The sequence below is a fragment of the Dreissena polymorpha genome, chromosome 3, assembly GCF_020536995.1.
Source record: "Dreissena polymorpha isolate Duluth1 chromosome 3, UMN_Dpol_1.0, whole genome shotgun sequence".
NCBI classification, from domain to species: Eukaryota; Metazoa; Mollusca; class Bivalvia; order Myida; family Dreissenidae; genus Dreissena; species Dreissena polymorpha.
In genome coordinates this window covers 50,634,821-50,656,506 of record NC_068357.1, presented here as the reverse complement: position 1 = coordinate 50,656,506, position 21,686 = coordinate 50,634,821, and the positions used below count along the sequence as shown (strand labels likewise).

Genomic DNA, 21,686 nt, shown 5'->3' with positions numbered 1-21,686 from the left:
ATCTTGGTTGTTATCGTCTTTAAGATAATTTATTTTTGAAACAATAACTGTAACGAATACTAATTAAACAAAAAGCGAATCGAGAATAAGGCGGACGTATACGAATTTACGTTGCTATGCACAACTGTCGCTTACATCATTTTAACAACTTTACAAGATGGCGGACTATACAGAAAATTAATTGTGCCTATCGGCAAAAATGGCAAATAACGATCGAATTAACAATGGAGATCATACATTTAGACGGGATTAATGAAATGCCTATGATAATCAACGATGCACAAAACGTGTTCGATACCAACAACATATTTATTAGTAATCTACTCAGTAGATGATTGCCACGGAAACGAGTGTTTGCAAATCGTTAGCGCCAGTTTACTTGCAAAGTTAAAAATCTGACAATATTATCATTAGAAAACGGGATAAGACAAACATGGTTTCACTTATATGTTAGTGGATCTGTTTATAATCAGATTCATATGCATATATTGCTTTATTATGTTTGTCGTGCTGTACAGTTTACTGAAAGTTTGAAACAGCATGGAACTTGCAAGGTATATATATTAAATAATATTAATTAAAGTAAGTTAATACAATTACCATTAAATCTGCGTGTTTATATTTTTTTTTGTTTCGCACACCTGCCTCTGATTAAATGTTTCTCCTAAAAGCAGATATTCACGGAACGTTTTTGACCTTTTTTTGCCTAACTGCGCGTTAAAATGCCCTTTTTGAAAGGAATGCGCCATGCCCCTTTGCCCTCCTGGAAAAAACACTATTATATCAGAGTGGTCTTTACATAATATAAGTTTTCCAAATTTTTCAATTTTGTAATAAAAGTTAAATTATAAACAAAAATATCTTTGAAAAAGATATTTGGCATATAGCATGGTTTTGAAAGTGATATTTGAGAATAAGTGTTTTTAAAAATTGCATAAAAAACCAAGACTTAGTGTTAAATACAATTATTTTTTTTGCTCACCACATCTCAAAATGCTCATGGTGAGCTCTTGTATGCACCTTTTGTCCATGTTCATAGTCTGTTGTGAATCATGTGTTGTCTTCATTTACCCTGTGAAATCTCTAGAGGCCGTATGCATTGCCGAATGTTAATGAAACTTGGTCAGAACATTTTCCAAATTATATCTTGGACAATTTTGAAACTGGGTCATGTGGGATCAAAAACTAGGTCACTGGGTCAACTTGAATTCAACCTGTTTATTACTTTATCAACTGCAGGAAATGTCATGTATTGCATGTTTATGTATAAATCAATATATATATATATAGTACATTCACATTTCCAATAGACTCGTATACACTCAAAAACGCTTGTATTTATGTATATTCTAACCACACACTTGTATACTTAGATGTAAATGATACTTTATCAGAACATGCTACATCTGTCCTTGCATGAAATATACACTTTCCATGCTACATCTGTCCTTGCATGAAATATACACTTTCCATGCTACATCTGTCCTTGCATGAAATATACACTTTCCATGCTACATCTGTCCTTGCATGAAATATACACTTTCCATGCTACATCTGTCCTTGCATGAAATATACACTTTCCATGCTACATCTGTCCTTGCATGAAATATACACTTTCCATGCTACATCTGTCCTTGCATGAAATATACACTTTCCATGCTACATCTGTCCTTGCATGAAATATACACTTTCCATGCTACATCTGTCCTTGCATGAAATATACACTTTCCATGCTACATCTGTCCTTGCATGAAATATACACTTTCCATGCTACATCTGTCCTTGCATGAAATATACACTTTCCATGCTACATCTGTCCTTGCATGAAATATACACTTTCCATGCTACATCTGTCCTTGCATGAAATATACACTTTCCATGCTACATCTGTCCTTGCATGAAATATACACTTTCCATGCTACATCTGTCCTTGCATGAAATATACACTTTCCATGCTACATCTGTCCTTGCATGAAATATACACTTTCCATGCTACATCTGTCCTTGCATGAAATATACACTTTCCATGCTACATCTGTCCTTGCATGAAATATACACTTTCCATGCTACATCTGTCCTTGCATGAAATATACACTTTCCATGCTACATCTGTCCTTGCATGAAATATACACTTTCCATGCTACATCTGTCCTTGCATGAAATATACACTTTCCATGCTACATCTGTCCTTGCATGAAATATACACTTTCCATGCTACATCTGTCCTTGCATGAAATATACACTTTCCATGCTACATCTGTCCTTGCATGAAATATACACTTTCCATGCTACATCTGTCCTTGCATGAAATATACACTTTCCATGCTACATCTGTCCTTGCATGAAATATACACTTTCCATGCATTTGTTCTTCTTGGTTAAAATACATGAAATGATTGTATTTTATTAAGAAGCAGGTGTCTTTGACCAAACATTTAAATCACATCTTTATATCTTATTGTATTTTGTAAAGGAAAAAAAAATCAATAGACATTTTATGTAAGGTTGTTATTAATAGCAAAGATGCATTTAATGTCTTATCTAGCTTTTTCCAAGACTCTTTCAAAGAACAACTGATTGCTACTGACCTTCATATAATGTAAGATGAAATGTATAATATTAAACAATGAATCTGAAAAGTTGTATGATGTCATGGACAAACTATCTTTACATCATACAAAGAATTAATTCACGCTTAAAATGCAGTGTCAAGCAATTACTGTGAAACCATTTATTTTCGTAAGCACGAAATTTCGTCCTTTTAAAAAAAATGACTATTTCGTCAGCACTTAAATTCGTCCATTTCTGTTGTTTTTTTTAAAGCGTCTGATTTGTTTGTAATGTTTGTAATACATGAAATACGCGGTTGCGAAAAAATCGTGCTGGGGAAAGAGGGGTGACACTTGGTAGTCACTTGCAGGAGGAGGGCCTTGTTTGGTATATGCCAATGAACAAGTCTGTTATTTCAGGTGATAGTAACTGTCCCTTATTATTTTATGTCATTGACACGTTCTTTGTTATGATAAGCGGATAAGTGGGACTGAATAACTGTTAACCAGTGTTTTAAACAACGAAGCTAATTGCCAATTAGTCTTTTTCCATTACAATCACAGTCAAACTGATAACAATCTTACCTTTATCAGCGCCAGTTAGAGAAGGTGCGAACATTATGGGTTATAATTAGCGTAAGCTAAATAAAACAAAATTAACACTTGTGCATTTTCATGAGTATGGGATTTAGTCTGAATGACCTTAGTTTCATTAAAATTTGGTCAATGCAGTTATCAAACTTGTTCTATTATACGAAAGAGGATCTAGTTCGTTAAGTGTTTTTTCTGAATGGAACGCTGCATTTATCGATAAACAACAGTATTAAATCTATAAAAAATAATGTTTTTGTTATAAAAAAACAAAGGTACGGGTTTTTATGTATATGTACAAAAATAGTAGATGCAGTTAAAACCAAACAACCAAACACAAATATGTTTTTTATTAATTTGTAATAAAAGCGCAGAATATATTTCAGTCATGTGTTGATCACACATTGTCATATTTTAATTGCGTTTAATAGTATTGTCTTTAATCCGAATTCGCCGCGTGCTGGCTGTATAATCTGCAACACACCTGACAAACACAATACACACAATGGGTAATAAAGTTGTTAACAATTAGCGCTAATCAACACTATTATACCTAAACGAAGTTGACGCATTCGATACAGCCTTATTGCATTCGCGTTTTACAGGAAATGTCAGTTGTCAGTACACTGTATAATGTACATCCCTTTGTGTCAAAACAGGATTTAACTTGAGTGTGAATAGTCGACTGTTTCATGTTCTTTGTATCAATACCATCCGGGTATCTGTACTATAAGTATACCAGTCTACAAACAAGGTGCGCGCTTCCGCATATGGGTATTCGGACGTTTAAAAAATTGACCTACGGTTGAGCGTTCATGCCGTCAAAGGCATTCAGCAATATAACTCGTTTATTTTCGCTATTTGTTTTTTTACTTGCAAAAAATACTAGTGGCTTATAACTTACCTTGCAATCTTTTTTTACTCGCATTTTGCGAGTGTTAATTTCGAGCCCTGTGTATATGCGTGGATTACGCTGGATTTAAATGCCTCATGCCTACGGTAATTCAGTCTTATTTGTTTCCAATTTGGGACATGATTGTTCGTTAGGATCTTGAATTCGTCCATCGGTTGAAGGACGAAAAAGACGAAAATTAATGTCAGACGAATAATAATGGTTTCACAGTATTTATCTTTAGACAATGAAATGATCATTAATAAGATAAACAGACAAAAACTATTACCCCTTTTCCCATCAGAAGCAAAGTGAAAATGGCTTTTGCAACCAGCATGGAACCAGAACTGCCTGCAAGTCTGTTCAGGTTTAATGCTGTTTGCTTAACTCATCATTATCTTAGGATTGGAAATGAGGCCTTTCAAACTTTAATATATTTAGAAAGGACTTAATCTAATTTGATTTTCGAAAGGACTTCAAATGCCTCAAAATGCATTTATAAGGAGTAAAGGGTTACTGGTCTATCGTTTTGTAATAGGTCTATTTTGGCACTAAGGAAATAACAGCTGTGGCGTTATTTATTGCAAGCTTTACCTTATTTATGACAAACCAATAAGGCAGTAGCTTGTTGTTCTTTATATGTCTAGCAAGTGAACAGTTATAATAACCTATTGCAAGCTTTGCATGACTAAAAAAACAACAATTATAAAAAGTGAAATGGCATTGAATGTGAATCCATCATTGTATCAAATTTTCTACTTGAAACACTCAAGCACAATGTCATTATCTAAATGACAAAAAATTGTCCTCCATTTTTATGTTGTTAAATGTTACACCAGGGACATTTGTGTCATCAAGTATAAAATATACTTGAAAATATTGCATGATTTTTGTTGTTAATTTCAACATGCACACAATAATGTCGTGTTCTGAGAACACTGGGCATAATGCATGTGTGTAGAGTGTTGTCCAAGATTAGCCTGTGCAGTCCGCACAGGCTAATCAGGGACGACATTTTTCGTTTAAATGAAGTCACTTCTTAGCGAAAATCCAATTTAGGCGGGAAGTGTCATCCCTGATTAGCCTGTGCAAACTGCACAGGCTAATCTGGGATGACATTTTACGCACATGCATTATGCCCAGTTTTCTCAGAATGTGACTCAATATATTATTACTATTTTCAGCTCGTCTGCACCATATGATCACCAAGGTGAGCGAGTCTGGATAGTAATTATCTTACCTATAATTGATGTCTTTGATCACTTTATTTGGCATTAAAGAAAGTAGCAGATACAAGAGGCATTGGCTAATTAAAGTGGCATTTTATAACTCAGAATCTCTATAGAAGTACCCTCCGGAGGGAGTTATTTTAGCTTTTACATGAAGTTAGCTACAATAGGTCTTCACGATATTGGTATTTGATATCTTTATTGATTGTAAACTACATTACATCCATTGTTTTTTGCATCAAAGCTTCTTACACCGTTCTAGTTTATGTACTCATGTTTAAAAAGTAAAATCTATTGTATATAATAAGGCAATTAAGTGTTTTCCCATCAACTTTTTAATACCATTCTAGTTTATGCACTCATGTTTATAAGTAAAATTTATTGTATATAATTGGGCAATTCACTGCTTCAACAACAGCACAATGTGGTCTTATCCACATGACTATTATAACTACCTTCAAACCAAGATGTATGAAACCCAGAGTGAATTTGAGCGCTTAAAAAGGTCTGATGCAAAGTATAAACTAGTAGTTGTGAAAACTAAGTGGAAATATTATATGATTGGTTAAATTGCTGATGTGTTAATTAATACTTCAGTTTAAACATAATTATCCCCACGCTTTTTGAAAAGCGTGGGGATATTGTGGTTATCTCCGCCATCTGTCCGTCCGTCTGTCCTGGCCACTATCTCCTCCTACACTATAAGCACTAGAACCTTGAAACTTACACACATGGTAGCTATGAGCATATGTGCGACCCTGCACTATTTGGAATTTTGATCTGACCCTTGGGTCAAAAGTTATGGGGTTGGGGTGGGGCTGGGTCAGAGATTTTCACTCATTTTTTTATGTTATTTTACATTAACTTCTTCATTTCTACACCGATTTACTTCAAATTGATACTGAACATCTCTTATGACAATACAGTCAATCTCAACTATGCATGGCCCCATTACCAACCCTGGGGCGCCCCGCCCACATAGACCACACCCACCTAAAATTGCCTTTTACTATAATTTCGACATTTCTACACCGATTCACTTCAAATTGATACTGAACTTCTCTTATGACAATACAGTCAATCTCAACTATGCATGGCCCCATTACCAACCCTGGGGCGCCCCACCCACATAGGTCACACCCACCCAAAATTGCCTTTTACTATAACTTCTTCATTTCTACACCAATTCACTTCTAATTGATACTGAACTTCTCTTATGACAATACGGTCAATCTCAACTATGCATTGGCCCATTACCAACCCTGGGGCGCCCCGCCCACATAGGCCACACCCACCCAAAATTGCCTTTTACTTAAACTTCTTCATTTCTACACCGATTCACTTCTAATTGATACTGAACTTCTCTTATGACAATACGATCAATCTCAACTATGCATGGCCCCCATTACCTACCAACGCTGGGGCGCCCCTGGGTCAAACATGCGGCGTGGGGATACGCGTCGGCCTCTGCCGCGCCATTTCTAGTTATTTAATTCTTTTGGCAAGTACAATTTATCAAAATACACAATACAATACAGAAAAGGATTGAAACAAAAGAAATTGTTCTGATATAGTTTATCTCCTTGGGATTATGTTTACACATTATTGGAAGTGTATTAGGAATAATAAAACTTAGTTTTATGATAGGCATAGAAAATATTAGTGATAAATATACGAAGGTTTTAAAAGAAGGGAAAAAATAAAAAATAATAAAACAATAAGCAAATAAAGACAAGGGATTGTAGATTAGGAGGATAGGATTAAAAACAACAACGACTAATCGGAGTCGCCAGGATTCTTTTATAAATGTTTGAGCATGTAGGAAGATTTGTATTACCGAAAAGTAGAATATCAAGCTCAGCATCACTGGTTATTCTGGAGGTACTGTTCATTAACGTAATACGTATTGTGTCAAAGTGAGGACATATGAGGAGGAAGTGGTAATTTGATTCAATATCTCCACAGGAATACGTATTGTGTCAAAGTGAGGACATATGAGGAGGAAGTGGTAATTTGATTCAATATCTCCACAGGAATACAATTGGGATTCAATGATGTTTTTTGTGTAAACGTGTTCATTAAGCGCTTCATTTAAGTCCTTAAACGTGTATAAAGTATTTGAAGATAACGTTTTCCTACATAAAAGTACGATGGTGCCTTAATCAATTTTTATGCTCCCCCGAAAAATTTTGGGGGGAGCATATAGTCGCCGCTTCGTCTGTCCGTCCGTCTGTCCGTCCGTGCACAATTTTTGTCCGGGCTATTTCTCAGCAATTAATGACCGGAATTCAATAAAACTTAATGGAAAGCTTCACTACCAAAAGGAGATTTGCAGATTATCAGCCGGTTCTGGTCGGATGATTTTTCATAGAGTTATGGCCCTTTGAAATTTTCCATTAACTGTACATATAGTGCAATTCTTGTCCGGGCTTTTTCTCAGCAACTATTATCTGGAATTCAATGAAACTTTATGGAAAGCTTCACTATCTAGAGGAGATGTGCATATTATCAGCGGGTTTTGGTCGGATGATTTTTCACAGAGTAATGGCCCTTTGAAATTTTCCATTAACTGTATATATAGTGCAATTCTTGTCCGGGCTATTTCTCAGCAACAAATGACTGGAATTCTATGAAACTTTATGGGAAGCTTCACTACCAACAGGAGATGTGCATATTATCAGCCAGTTCTCGTCGGATGATTTTTCACAGAGTTATGGCCCTTTGTAAATTTTCCATTGTACATATAGTGCAATTCTTGTCCGAGCTATTTCTCAGCAACTTATTACGGGAATTCAATGAAACATTATGGGAAGCTTCACTACCAACAGGAGATGTGCATATCATCAGCCGGTTATGGTCAGATGATTTTTCACAGAGTTATGGCCCTTTGAAATTTTCTATAAACTGTACATATAGTGCAATTCTTGTCCGGGCTATTTCTCCCCAACTACTGACTGGAATTCAATAAAGCTTTATGGGAAGCTTAACTGCCTTGAGGAGATGCGCATGTTATTTGTGGGTTCTGGTGTTAGATTATTTATTTAGAGAGTTATAGCCCTTTGAAATTTTTAAGTTGCTAAACCATCCATCGTTTTATTTTGTCCAAAGTTATGCCCCTCAAGACGTTTCCTTTTATCTGAATATATAGTGCAATATTGTGAAGAAAAAACCTTTGGGGAGCATCAACCGTCTCTGACGGTTTCTTGTTTTGTTAGCTTGGACTTAAATATATTCAACAATTCACTATGTTTAATTTTGTCTGGTAGTATATTCCATTTTCGAATGACTCCTAGTAGAAAGGAATTATAGATTAATGCATTCTACACGGCTGCTGGCTTTTTTGAGAAATGATCACTTCAGTCAACTGTTTGTCAATTTGGCAACTTGGCCTTAGAATGCCAGTTGTTGTTAGCAGATGTTTAATAGTGTATGAAATTATATGAGTCCCGTTCTGATAAAACTGGGCATAATTATGCTTGTGCGTTAAGTGTCATGCCAGATTAGCCTGTGCAGTCTGCACAGGCTAATCATGGACAACACTTAACGCTTTTATGAGATTTTTGTTTAAATGAAGTCTCTGCTTAGCAAAAATCAAATTTAGGCGGAAAGTGTTGTTACTGATTAACCTTATCTGCGATGACACTTTACGCACATGCATTCTCTGACCACGGCTCATATCTGGGATGACACTTTACGCACATGCATTCTCTGACCACGGCTCATATCTGGGATGACACTTTACGCACATGCATTCTCTGACCACAGCTCATATCTGGGATGACACTTTACGCACATGCATTCTCTGACCACAGCTCATATCTAGGATGACACTTTACGCACATGCATTCTCTGACCACAGCTCATATCTGGGATGACACTTTACGCACATGCATTCTCTGACCACGGCTCATATCTGGGATGACACTTTACGCACATGCATTCTCTGACCACAGCTCATATCTGGGATGACACTTTACGCACATGCATTCTCTGACCACGGCTCATATCTGGAATGACACTTTACACACATGCATTCTCTGACCACAGCTCATATCTGGGATGACACTTTACACACATGCATTCTCTGACCACAGCTCATATCTGGGATGACACTTTACGCACATGCATTCTCTGACCACAGCTCATATCTGGGATGACACTTTACGCACATGCATTCTCTGACCACAGCTCATATCTGGGATGACACTTTACGCACATGCATTCTCTGACCAGGCTCATATCTGGGATGACACTTTACGCACATGCATTCTCTGACCACAGCTCATATCTGGGATGACACTTTACGCACATGCATTCTCTGACCACAGCTCATATCTGGGATGACACTTTACGCACATGCATTCTCTGACCACAGCTCATATCTGGGTTGACACTTTATGCACATGCATTCTCTGTCCACGGCTCATATCTGGGATGACACTTTACACACATGCATTCTCTGACCACAGCTCATATCTGGGATGACACTTTACACACATGCATTCTCTGACCACAGCTCATATCTGGGATGACACTTTACGCACATGCATTCTCTGACCACAGCTCATATCTGGGATGACACTTTACGCACATGCATTCTCTGACCACAGCTCATATCTGGGATGACACTTTAAGCACATGCATTCTCTGACCACAGCTCATATCTGGGTTGACACTTTACGCACATGCATTCTCTGACCAGGCTCATATCTGGGATGACACTTTACGCACATGCATTCTCTGACCACGGTCATATTGAGAATCAATGATAATCTCCTTGACATAAAATTTGGTCAAAATATGTATTGACAATGTTTTTTGTTGAAGTGTTATTGCAGCCGGCACTTTTAATGCAGATGAAGTACAACTTTTTTTTAAGACATCTAAGCTCTTAAATGTTTAATCTCCTTTGATTTCTGATTTGGAATAGATATCTTTGGCCAACTGAAGGTTATTAGAGAACATTAAAGCAAATAGTTTGATTGAACTGTAGGGACTCTTGGGGCTTTCATCATGTTACTTACATATCCCTTTGATGCAGGGACTCTTGGGGCTTTCATCATGTTACTTACATATCCCTTTGATGCAGTTGTTATTATTGCATCATTGCACATTTTGATTTGAAGAAGCATTTAAATTTGTTGCACACATATCTTATATATAATTAAACGTCCCTATTATAGTTAAATTTGTCAAACTTTTTTTTTTAAACTAAAAAATACAACAGCTGAAACCGAATTGAATGCATTGTTGAAAAAACACAGTTTATACCATGATTAATGTCTTATTCCAACTTAAAATACTATTTTGCTATCTGAATGATGCAGATTCCAACTTTGAAGTCTAGTTCCAAATTTGGGTAATTGGGTGTTCAATGGAATGTCTTAAATCCCACTAAACTTAGTTTGAACACTATTGTATTTTGGTCTGTTGTAGATACTTCCATCCTGTTATTTACAACCTGTTTTCATATTACAGCAGCTGTCTGCCATCATGCCTCAACCACTAGACTGTGAATATCAGGAAAGAAACATACTAGACAAGTTAGTAGACTGCAATCATTTAATATTTCAAACAAAATATTAGACAAGGTTGTACACTACCCTCCCCTTTGCACAGAAGTTGATGTATATTGCTTAATGAATGTCAGTCTATTGGTATATGTTTGTAAACCAACCCTTAAACTGTATCTGATCAAGTAATTTTCAAGCAATTTTTATTATGACTTGTGTATTGTCTAAGATATTTTGCCAAGGCCTAACCATCGCAAAGATTAGAAAAAAATGCCTTGGTTTGTCCAAGTTTGTAGTTACATTGATGATAATTAATAACTTGGATTCATATAATTAGTCCTTGGGTCCAAGATTTAGGTCACATTGATCAATATTTGTAGAACATTGTCTATGCTTTACCGATCCTTTTAAGTGCGTCTTGAAACGTTTAGTTAGAATGTGGTCTACATTTAATTTATACATGTTTGGCATCACTTTTCAGTTATTTTCCTAATACAAAATATCTACCTACATTTCTAACATCAGATGCAGTAGTTTTTGCATAAATATTTGACAATTTACCGTAAATAGTGTTTCTATACCAACACAAAAGTACAGAAAAATGTGACAACCTATACACATAATCATGATATTTAGAACCAGCGCTGAATGCAGTAAATGCAAAAAAGCCTTGATAAAGAACAATATGCTCCTGACAAGCATTTATTTTATTTTTTTCAAAACATGCATGCTGTATACCAGTCACCTCTGCAGAAAAATGTGTCATTGAAATATCAAAACATGCATGATGTGTGGCATTCACCTCTGCAGACAACTGTGTAATTTAAATATACAGGCTTGCAGGTAAAATACTGATGTTTGTATGAGTTTTTAACCAGGTTTTCCGAAGGAAAAAACTGGTTATTAGATTGGCAAATGCGGGCGGGCTGGCGGGCGGACATAACAAGCTTGTCCAGGCCATAACTATGTCGTTCATTGTCAGATTTTAAAATCATTTGGCACATTTGTTCACCATCATTGGACGGTGTGTCGCGCGAAAGAATTATGTCAATATCTCCAAGGTCAAGGTCACACTTTGAGTTCAAAGGTCAAAAATGGCCATAAATGAGCTTGTCCGGGCCATAACTATGTCATTTATTGTTAACCGAAGGAAAAAACTGGTTATTAGATTGGCCAATGCTGGCGGGCGGGCGGGCGGAACAAGCTTGTCCGCTCTCTAATTCAAATAGTATTCATCCGATCTTTACGAAACTTGGTCAGAAGTTGTATCTAGACAATATCTAAGTAAAGTTAAAATATAGGTCATGCCGGGTCAAAAACTAGGTCAAGGGGTCGGAAAACAGATAAACAAGGGGGTAATTGTGATGAAAATCAGTAGCAATGCACATTTTGAGTTGCAATTGTTTCCCTTTATCAGACTTTTTTTATTATTGAAAACCTGGTTTTGTGACAATTTTGTCCCTTGTCAGATTTTAAAATTATTAGATTGGTGGATGTCGGCAGGCGGGCGGAAAAAGCTTGTCCGGGCCATAACTTTGTCATTCATTGTGAGATATTAAAATCATTTGGCACATTTGTTCACCATTATTTGACAGTGTGTCGTGCAAAAGAATTACGTCGATATCTCCAAGGTCAAGGTCACACTTTAAGTTCAAAGGTCAAAATTGGCCATAAATGAGCTTGTCTGGGACATGACTATGTCATTCATTATCAGATTTTAAAATCATTTGGCACATTTGTTCACCATCATTTGACGGTGTGTCGCACAAAAGAATTACGTAGATATCTCCAAGGTCAAGGTTGTCACGACTAAAGATAGATTGATTTTGAAACAAGGGGGTACATGTAACTGTGATGAACAATCAGTAGCAATGCGCATTTTGAGTTGTAGTTGTTTCCCTTTATCAGACTTTTTTTATTGAAAACCTGGTTTTGTGACAATTTTGTCCCTTGTCTGCCAATATCCTCAGGTCATCTTGTAGAAACCTCATAATAGCTGTCAATTGTTGAGAGTATGTGCTGGATTTGTCTAGACTGTTGGTCTTTTTTTAAATCATGATGCACTTTTGCAATAATTTACCACAAATTCTGCATATAGGGACAACTTATTTTTATCTCACCTACGTGCTCATGGTGAGCTTTTGTGATCACTTTTTGTCCGTCGTCCGTCGTGCGGTGTCAACATTTGCCTTGTTAACTCTCTAGAGGCCACATTTATTGTCCAATCTTCATGAAATTTGGTCAGAAGAATGGTCTCAATGATATCTTGGATGAGTTCGAAAATGGTTACATTTGCTTGAAAAACATGGCTGCCAAGGGGCGGGGCATTTTTCCTTATATGGCTTTAGTAAAACCTTGTTAACACTCTAGAGACCACATTTATTTTCCGATCTTCATGAAACTTGCTCAAAAGATTTTGTCCCAATTATATCTTGGATGAGTTCAAAAATGGTAACCTTTGCTTAAAAAACATCGCTGCCAAGGGGTGGGGCATTTTTTCTTATATGGCTAAATAAGGCTTTAGTAAAATCTTGTTAACACTCTAGAGGCCACATTTATTGTCCAATCTTCATGAAACTTGATGATCAGATGATTCATCCCAATAATATCTTGGACGAGTTTGAAAATGATGCTGGTTGGTTGAAAAACATGGCCGCCAGGGAGCGGGGCATTTTTCCTTATATGGCTTTAGTAAAACCTTGTTAACACTCTAGAGGCCAAATTTATTTTCCGATCTTCATGAAATTTGGTCAGAGGATTGGTCTCAATTATATCTTGGATGAGTTCGAAAATGGTTACGTTTGCATGAAAAACATGGCTGCCAGGGGGCGGGGCATTTTTCTGAATATGGCTATAGTAAAACCTTGTTAACACTCTAGAGGCCACATTTAGTTTCTGATCTTCATGAAACTTGGTCAGAAGATTTATCCCAATAATATCTTGGATGAGTTCGAAAACGGATTTGGTTGTTTTAAAAACACGCCGCCAGGGGCATTTTTCCAAAAATGGCTAGATATTGCTTTAGTAAAACCTTATTAACACTCTAGAGGCCACATTTATTGTCCGTCATCATGAAACTGGTCAGAGGATTTTTCTCAATGATATCTTGGATGAGTTTAAAAATGGTTCCGGTTGGTAGAAAAACATTGCCACCAAGGGGGCGTGGCATTTTTCCTTATAAAGCTATAGTAAAACATAATTGTTAACACTCTAGAAGTCATATTTATTGTCTTATAATCATGAAACTTTGTCAGAAGATTTTCCCAATGATATCTTGGAGAAGTTTGAAAATGGTTCCAGTTGCTTGAAAAACATGGCCACCAGGGGGCGGGGCAATTTTCTTTATATGGACTTATGAATCTTCATGAAACTTTGTCAGAATATTTGTTTAAATGATATCTTGATGTGTATGAAAATGGTTCTGGTCTGTTGAAAAACATGACTGCCTGGGTGTTCACTAAGTTGTTCAGAACATTTTGTTCTAATGACATCTTGGGCTGCACAGAAAAGTCAGTTTCTTTGAATCTCAGGTGAGTGACTTTGGGCCTTTCAGGCCCTCTTGTTTGCATGATGTGGCTTATTTGCCGTTTGTCAAACTATTGTGCACTGTTGATGCCGAAATCAGTTTTGTGAGGAAAAGCATTTCTTTCTTGATGTATGCATTGTCTTTTAGACCAAGCTTTCCCTTGGGGTATATGAAATAAATTGGTTTTAGCACTCTGACCAATGGAGAAGGAAGTGTTAGAATATATATCTTGCAGTAATGTGGTTCACCAATTAGTTTTATGAGAAGAGTGCTTTTAGAAAGTCTTGTGGAATACAGTGCAGTCACTTGTAAGTAATGTTCATTTCCAAAAGGGTTTTGATGTAATTTAGGTTTTATTCCTTATACACAGACACTTAAATCGCATTTTATATGCAATCTTATTTAAATGTAATTTGTACTTTTGAAGTAAATGTTTACGTATATTAATTGTCGTCGTAAGTCATATTGCCCATAAATTTATTTCCATTTCCAACCAAGAATAATTACTTGTAATTACAGTAAAAATTCTTTAGGTTGAGATGCAATGGGATGACAGAAATTCTTGAGTTATCAAAGATCCTCAGTTATAGTGGTTTCATATTTTTGCTTTCCCTGACTCTTAGTTGGTTTTCTAGGTTATGGTTATATATTTTAGGTAACGACTCAACAACTGTTTAAGAGATAATTATCCTGTGTCAAAGGCAGAGGGATCAAGAATTGGCGTTGTCCGTCAGTCAGTTTGTCTGTCTTTTTGTCTGTCTGTCACAAAACTTTTTAGGGCTATATCTCAAAAACTATATTATATATCAACATGAAACTTCATAGGTTTATAGATGTAAATCAGAAGAAGTGCCATGCACAACAAACATAACTATACGCTTTCTTTAACAAAAGTTATTGCCCTTTGTTATGTCCCCCACTATAGTAGTGGGGGACATATTGTTTTTGCCCTGTCTGTCTGTTGGTCTGTCTGTCTGTTTGCGCCAACTTTAACATTTTGCAATAACTTTTGCTATATTGAAGATAGCAACTTCATATTTGGCATGCATGTGTATCTCATAAAGCTGCACATTTTGAGTGGTGAAAGGTCAAGGTCATCCTTCAAGGTCAGAGGTCAAATATATGTGGCCAAAATCGCTCATTTTATGAATACTTTTGCAATATTGAAGATAGCAACTTGATATTTGGCATGCATGTGTATCTCATGGAGCTGCACATTTTGAGTGGTGAAAGGTCAAGGTCAAGGTCATCCTTCAAGGTCAGAGGTCAAATATATGTGGCCCAAATCGCTTATTTTATAAATACTTTTGCAATATTGTAGATAGCAACTTGATATTTGGCATGCATGTGCATCTCATGGAGCTGCACATTTTGAGTGGTGAAAGGTCAAGGTCATCCTTCAAGGTCAGAGGTCATATATATGTGGCCCAAATCGCTTATTTTATGAATACTTTTGCAATATTGAAGATAGCAACTTGATATTTGGCATGCACATTTGGAGTGGTGAAAGGTCAAGGTCATCCTTCACAAGGTCAAGGTCATCCTACAAGGTCAAACATCATATAGGGGGACATTGTGTTTCATAAACACATCTTGTTTTTATTTGTATGATGCTTTTCAAAGTCATATCTCAGATACCATGCAAGATTTCAACATGAAACTTTATGGGTGCATTGATATTAATTAGGGGAAGGTCCATGCTTATGAACCACAAAACTTCATTTTCTTAAATGAGAGTAATTGCCCTTTGTTGTCATGTATGATGGAACTTGTGAGGGCTAATAATATGAAAAATGTAAAAAATATCCAGTATAGATCTATAATAAAAACTGTAATTTGTATGACTCTGTGTTTTAATTGTTCGCCCTACACTGAGTATAACACACAGATTAATTATTTCCCCTCATAATGGAATCCTCTCTAACCCAGCATAAAGTCCACAGTTTTCATCCGATTCTTTTCAAACTTGTTCAGTGTCTTTATATAAATGAGGACTCGAACCCTATTAAAAATGGGTTACATCAGAGTAAAATGTCCAGAATTATCTCCCCTTGAATTTTAGAAAATTGTGAAATAAGGCTTGTTTACGCAATTAAGTCCACAGTTTTCATCCAATTATTTTCCAACTTGCACAGTGTCTTTATCTGAATGATGAGTCAAATCCTATTGAAAATGAGCAATATCGGAGATATAAGTCCAGTGTCTTTGTATCAATGAGGACTCAAACCCTTTTGTAAAAAGAGCAATATCGAAGCAATAAGTCCAGAATGACTTCCCCTTGAATATTAGACAATTTTGAAATCCCACTTTTTTATGCAATTAATTCCACAGTTTTCATCCAATTATTTCCAAATTTGCACAGTATTTATATCAATGAGGACTTGAACCCTATTGAATATGAGCAGTATCGGAGAAATAAGTACACAATAATCTCCCCTTGAATTTGAGAAAATTCTCCTTGTTTGTGCGATTAAGTACACAGTTTCCATCTTATTCATTCCAAACTTGCACGGTGTTTATAGCAGTAGAGCGATTCAGGCCCTCATGGACATCTTATTCTAATTGTAGTCTTCAAATTCACATATATTGACAACAATTCCCTGTATTCCCTTTGCAGCTTGTACAAGATGTGAATGATACACCCATGTGAGACAATTCTACACAGACATGTGAAAAACATTCTTGACTTACAGAGGGTACATTTCAATTAATCGAGTTTATAGAATTACAGACAAATGTATATGTCCTTGAGTTATTGAGTTTTTGATGCTGGCATAAAATGTGGCGATACTTATTGAAATATTTATTATTTCGCTGGGAATATCAAATTTGTACGGGGTACCATAGGTTTTTACGTTATCAATGCATAATGAAACAAGTTTTACTTTTATACCTTTTTTTTTAGATCAATTGTTTAGATTCTAGCTTCTGTCATAGATTCTAGCTTCAATCATTTGTTTAATGATGCATCATTATGAGGAAGGCTCAAAGTTTTGAGTCTATTCAGTTAATTTAGAAAATTGCTATAATTTCTGGAAATTATAATATTATATTTCTAATATTATTTTGGTGCCCTCAAAAATTGGTGACCATCCTTGCAGATAAAAGAGCATATAAACGGTTTTCTTTGTAATGAATTAAAACTATTAAAACTTTTGGTGCCCTATAAAATTGAAGACCATCCTTGGTAAAAGAGCATATAAACAGTACTCTTTGTAATGAATTAAAACTATTAAAACTTTTGGTGCCCTATAAAATTGCAGACCATCCTGGGTAAAAGAGCATGTAAAGGGGACGCTTGGTATGTCATTAAACATATTAATACTTTTGATGGCTTCACATATACAATTGAATGCCTGGCAGCTGCATATTGTTCTATTTTGTTTCTTGCCTTTGCTTGGGATATAGCAGAATGGCAACTGTTGATCAGAGCATTAAAAGACACTGTATCTCCCTGTCTTTTATCGACTGTCACAGATACACAGTTTCAAATTTACAGTATGGTTACTAAGGGAACCATGTGAGATCAGCCTATAGATTAGGTCAAGTAGGATGTATATCTTTGCGTTGATGTTGCAGATAAGTAGCAAATATAGTAATGTGGCATTTTGTCATTTGAGAAAACCGATTGTTCTTCAGTAACAGATGACGTGAAAACAACAAAAGAAACTGGAATACAGATCTGGTATTTTTTTCGAGATATTTTTTTTTCTGTGTGTGTCATATTGCAGAAACAAGTCCATTTGTAACAAGATATAAACAAAAATACTTTGGCGTTTATTTTGAAAGATAGAGTTGATAACGGACAATTATACATAATTTGTTGAATTAAAAACTTTATAATGTGTTACTTGCATCAATTAGTTATCTTTTATCCAGCATATTAAAATTGTGCAATTTAGTTAATGACTCATATCCACTTCATTGAAATTTTATATAATTTAGTTGCTTCTATGTAGATTGTTAATACACTAAATGTGATGAATTATGGTACATCTCATTTTAATGTCACTTATTTCTGGTAATGTAATTTATGCAATAAAACCACCCTATTTAAAAAAAAATATAGTGAAGTAATAATAGGAATATTTGTCACATGCATGTAAAAAAGAACTGTAAATAGTTTAATTCTTTTTGTCTTAAAGGACATAACATTCTGGTAGTTGTTCACTGAGCACATAAACCATAAGATACAGTGATTTTTTTGGCCCAAAATTACCGCCGATTTTCGACTGCTTCCCATTTTCAAAAATCAATGTTTTTTCCCCAAAAATCTTACCAAAATTTCCCAAAAAATGGCAAAATTTTCCCAATAAAGCCATTAAGATTACAATGTCATTTAGCGATAATTTTGAACGAGTGCCGATCGAGCTTGTCGAGTCATCACAAAACGACAACTGACTTACGTATTGTTTGCGAATGTAGCCGAATATATACAATTTTACGTTGCTATCCACACATCTCTCTATATTGCGGAGGATACCGACGATAGTCTATGTATCCTGATTGAGCACGCCTGTTTTTTACACACGCCCAAGATGGCGGCAAGCAGACGAGAAATTGCGATGAGCAGCAAAAATGATAAATAACATTCAAATTAACAGCGGATATCATAATGGTTGTTAGGGAATAATTTAATGCGTGTGTCAATTAACGCAAAATACTAAGTTTGAGATAAAAAAACAAAAAATATTTATAAGAAATCTACACAGTGAATGTTCGTCACCGAAACCAGTGTTGGAAAATTGGAGTTCTTTCTCACAAAGTTAAAGCATTTTAGATGAATATCGTTCGAAAATGGAAAGAGACAAACATGATTTGATTTATATGTAAGTGGATCTGTGTATAGTCAGATCCATATGCATATTCTGCTTTATTGTCCCCTACCGGTGAAACTGGAGGGGACTTATGGTTTGCGCTCTGTGTGTCCGTCAGTCAGTCAGTCTGTCACACTTTTCTGGATCCTGCGATAACTTTAAAAGGTCTTCATATTTTTTCATGAAACTTGAAACATGGATAGATGGCAATATGGAGATTATGCACGTCATTTCATTTTGTTCATACATCAAAAATTCTGGTTGCTATGGCAACAAATAAAAACAATTCTGACAATGGTGGAGTTTCACTTGTAGGGGACCATATTACTTGACAATAGTCTTGTTATGTTTGTCAAGCTGTACAGTTTACTGAAATAGCATTAAACTGAGGATGACAAGTGTAAGATATTGAAAGGTAAACCAAATAAATATATTTTTATGTCCCCCACTATAGTAGTGGGGGACATATTATTTTTGCCCTGTCTGTTGGTTGGTTGGTCTGTTGGTTGGTTGGTTGGTTGGTTGGTCTGTTGGTTTGCGCCAACTTTAACATTTTGCAATAACTTTTGCTATATTGAATATATCAACTTCATATTTGGCATGCATGTGTATCTCATGAAGCTGCACATTTTGAGTGGTGAAAGGTCAAGGTCATCCTTCAAGGTCAGAGGTCAAATATATGTGACCAAAATCGCTCATTTTATGAATTCTTTTGCAATATTGAAGATAGCAACTTCATATTTGGCATGCATGTGTATCTCATGGAGCTGCACATTTTGAGTGGTGAAAGGTCAAGGTCATCCTTCAAGGTCAGAGGTCAAATATATGTGGCCCAAATCGCTTATTTTATGAATACTTTTGCAATATTGAAGATAGCAACTTGATATTTGGCATGCATGTGTATCTAATGGAGCTGCACATTTTGAGTGGTGAAAGGTCAAGGTCATCCTTCAAGGTCAAATATATGGGTCAAAATTGCTCATGTAATGTCACTTCTGCAATATTGAAGCTAGCAATTTTAAATTTGAAATGCGTGTGTATCTCAAGGAGCTGCACATTTTGAGTGGTGAAGGGTCAAGGTCAAGGCCATCCTTCAAGGTCAAACGTCATATAGGGGGACATTGTGTTTCACAAACACATCTTGTTGTATCTCCATTTGGGGATTTCTTGTCACGGAACAGTGAACATTATTTATGCAATACTTTTTAATATTGAAATGGATGCAGAGATGTAGCCAATAATGGTAACGGTCGGGAAGGATTTCTCTCAAACCAGCCAAACAAACATTAGGCTTCATTTATTTTAGTCTACTTTCAGAATTTTTACCCAATAATCCAGGCCTTTTCCGCTCCATTTTGGGAAACGCCACACTGGAAATTTGGGAATTTCGCGTCGTGAAAAAACCCATTTTGGGGAAAAAAAATTATCGCAAAACTGGCTAAATTGGGAAAAATAATCGCTTGTAAATAGTGTTTCTTATATTTCAAAGAAGCCGTTAACTGGTAAATAACGACTATTTTGATAACATATTATTAAAATTTTACAAAATATTATGAACATGTGTGATAAGTGCAGGGTTTTTTATCTGATTTTGGGGAAAAGGCCTGGCCTTTTTTGATAGGAAAAAAATCATGCGGATTTAGGGGAAAATAAGGAAAGTCTTAAATAATCAGATTAACATATTTTACTGTTTTTAAAACAAATTCAAGGCAACAGATAATTTAATTATGCAATATTGTTCTATTTTCTATACTGGATCAATTGGGACCCGTGGCATAGGGCGGAAAAGGCCTGTAATCCATTGGTTAAAAAACATAAAAGTTCATAAAAAACTATCAAAACATGACACTTGCAAAGTTTCAAGTCTTTAACCCTTTCATAGATATTGCTAATAAATAAGCATAATAATAATCATTATTTCTTTGCAGTTTATTCCAAAAAGGACATACAATCATAAATGATGTTAATTTTGTGTAAAACAAATATGATATTTAAATGTGAATGTAAGATATTATAGATGGAATGACCAATACAATTGTTGCCACAATATAACTGAAATGGAGAGCCCTGCAATTTGAAGCAGCCCCTTGGGCAGCTCAAGTTTCATCGTGGCATTCATCAGATACCTTTACTTTCCAACTAGTTATCTCCTGAAAGATAATTGCGGTGTTTGGCATTGTGGTGAAGTTATGAGCAATTAAAAATTCATAAAGCAATATATTAAAAAATGAAGTAAAAATGCACATAGTAATATTCTAAACCGTTTTAAAAACGTCACTGGTCTAAGAAAAAAAAGGTCACTTCGAAAAGCAGTTCGTATGTATTTCATGTTCACTATAGTTCCAATTTGGGACAATACTGTACATGGTTATCAGAACTGATAATCAGAATAAAGTTTATTGTTTTGGTTTCTTTGGTTTCCTTAAACTATTTTAGCATTATTTATTTTAATGCATTTGATTTGTTGCTTTATACAGAGGGGGTCATCAAGTGACAAACAAGATGGCGATGTCTATGCCTAGACAGGTTTTATATCCCTTTATTAATTGTTATAATGCTGCTCACTTTC

The 21,686-nt window shown here is 35.6% G+C and overlaps 1 protein-coding gene across 6 annotated transcripts in view; it reads left to right on the top strand.

Moving 5' to 3' along the window:
- Positions 1-21,686, top strand: part of LOC127874092 (interleukin-6 receptor subunit beta-like) — a 188,948-nt gene that overhangs the window by 80,847 nt on the left and 86,415 nt on the right. For 4 of the 6 annotated variants that reach the window (XM_052418211.1, XM_052418217.1, XM_052418213.1 and 1 more), the window contains exon 2: positions 10,740-10,804. The gene's annotated coding sequence lies outside the window, so the exon portion shown is untranslated. Of the gene's footprint in view, positions 1-5,216; positions 5,243-10,739; positions 10,805-21,686 lie in introns of all 6 variants that reach the window. The other 2 variants (XM_052418215.1, XM_052418216.1) reach the window with 2 other exon arrangements.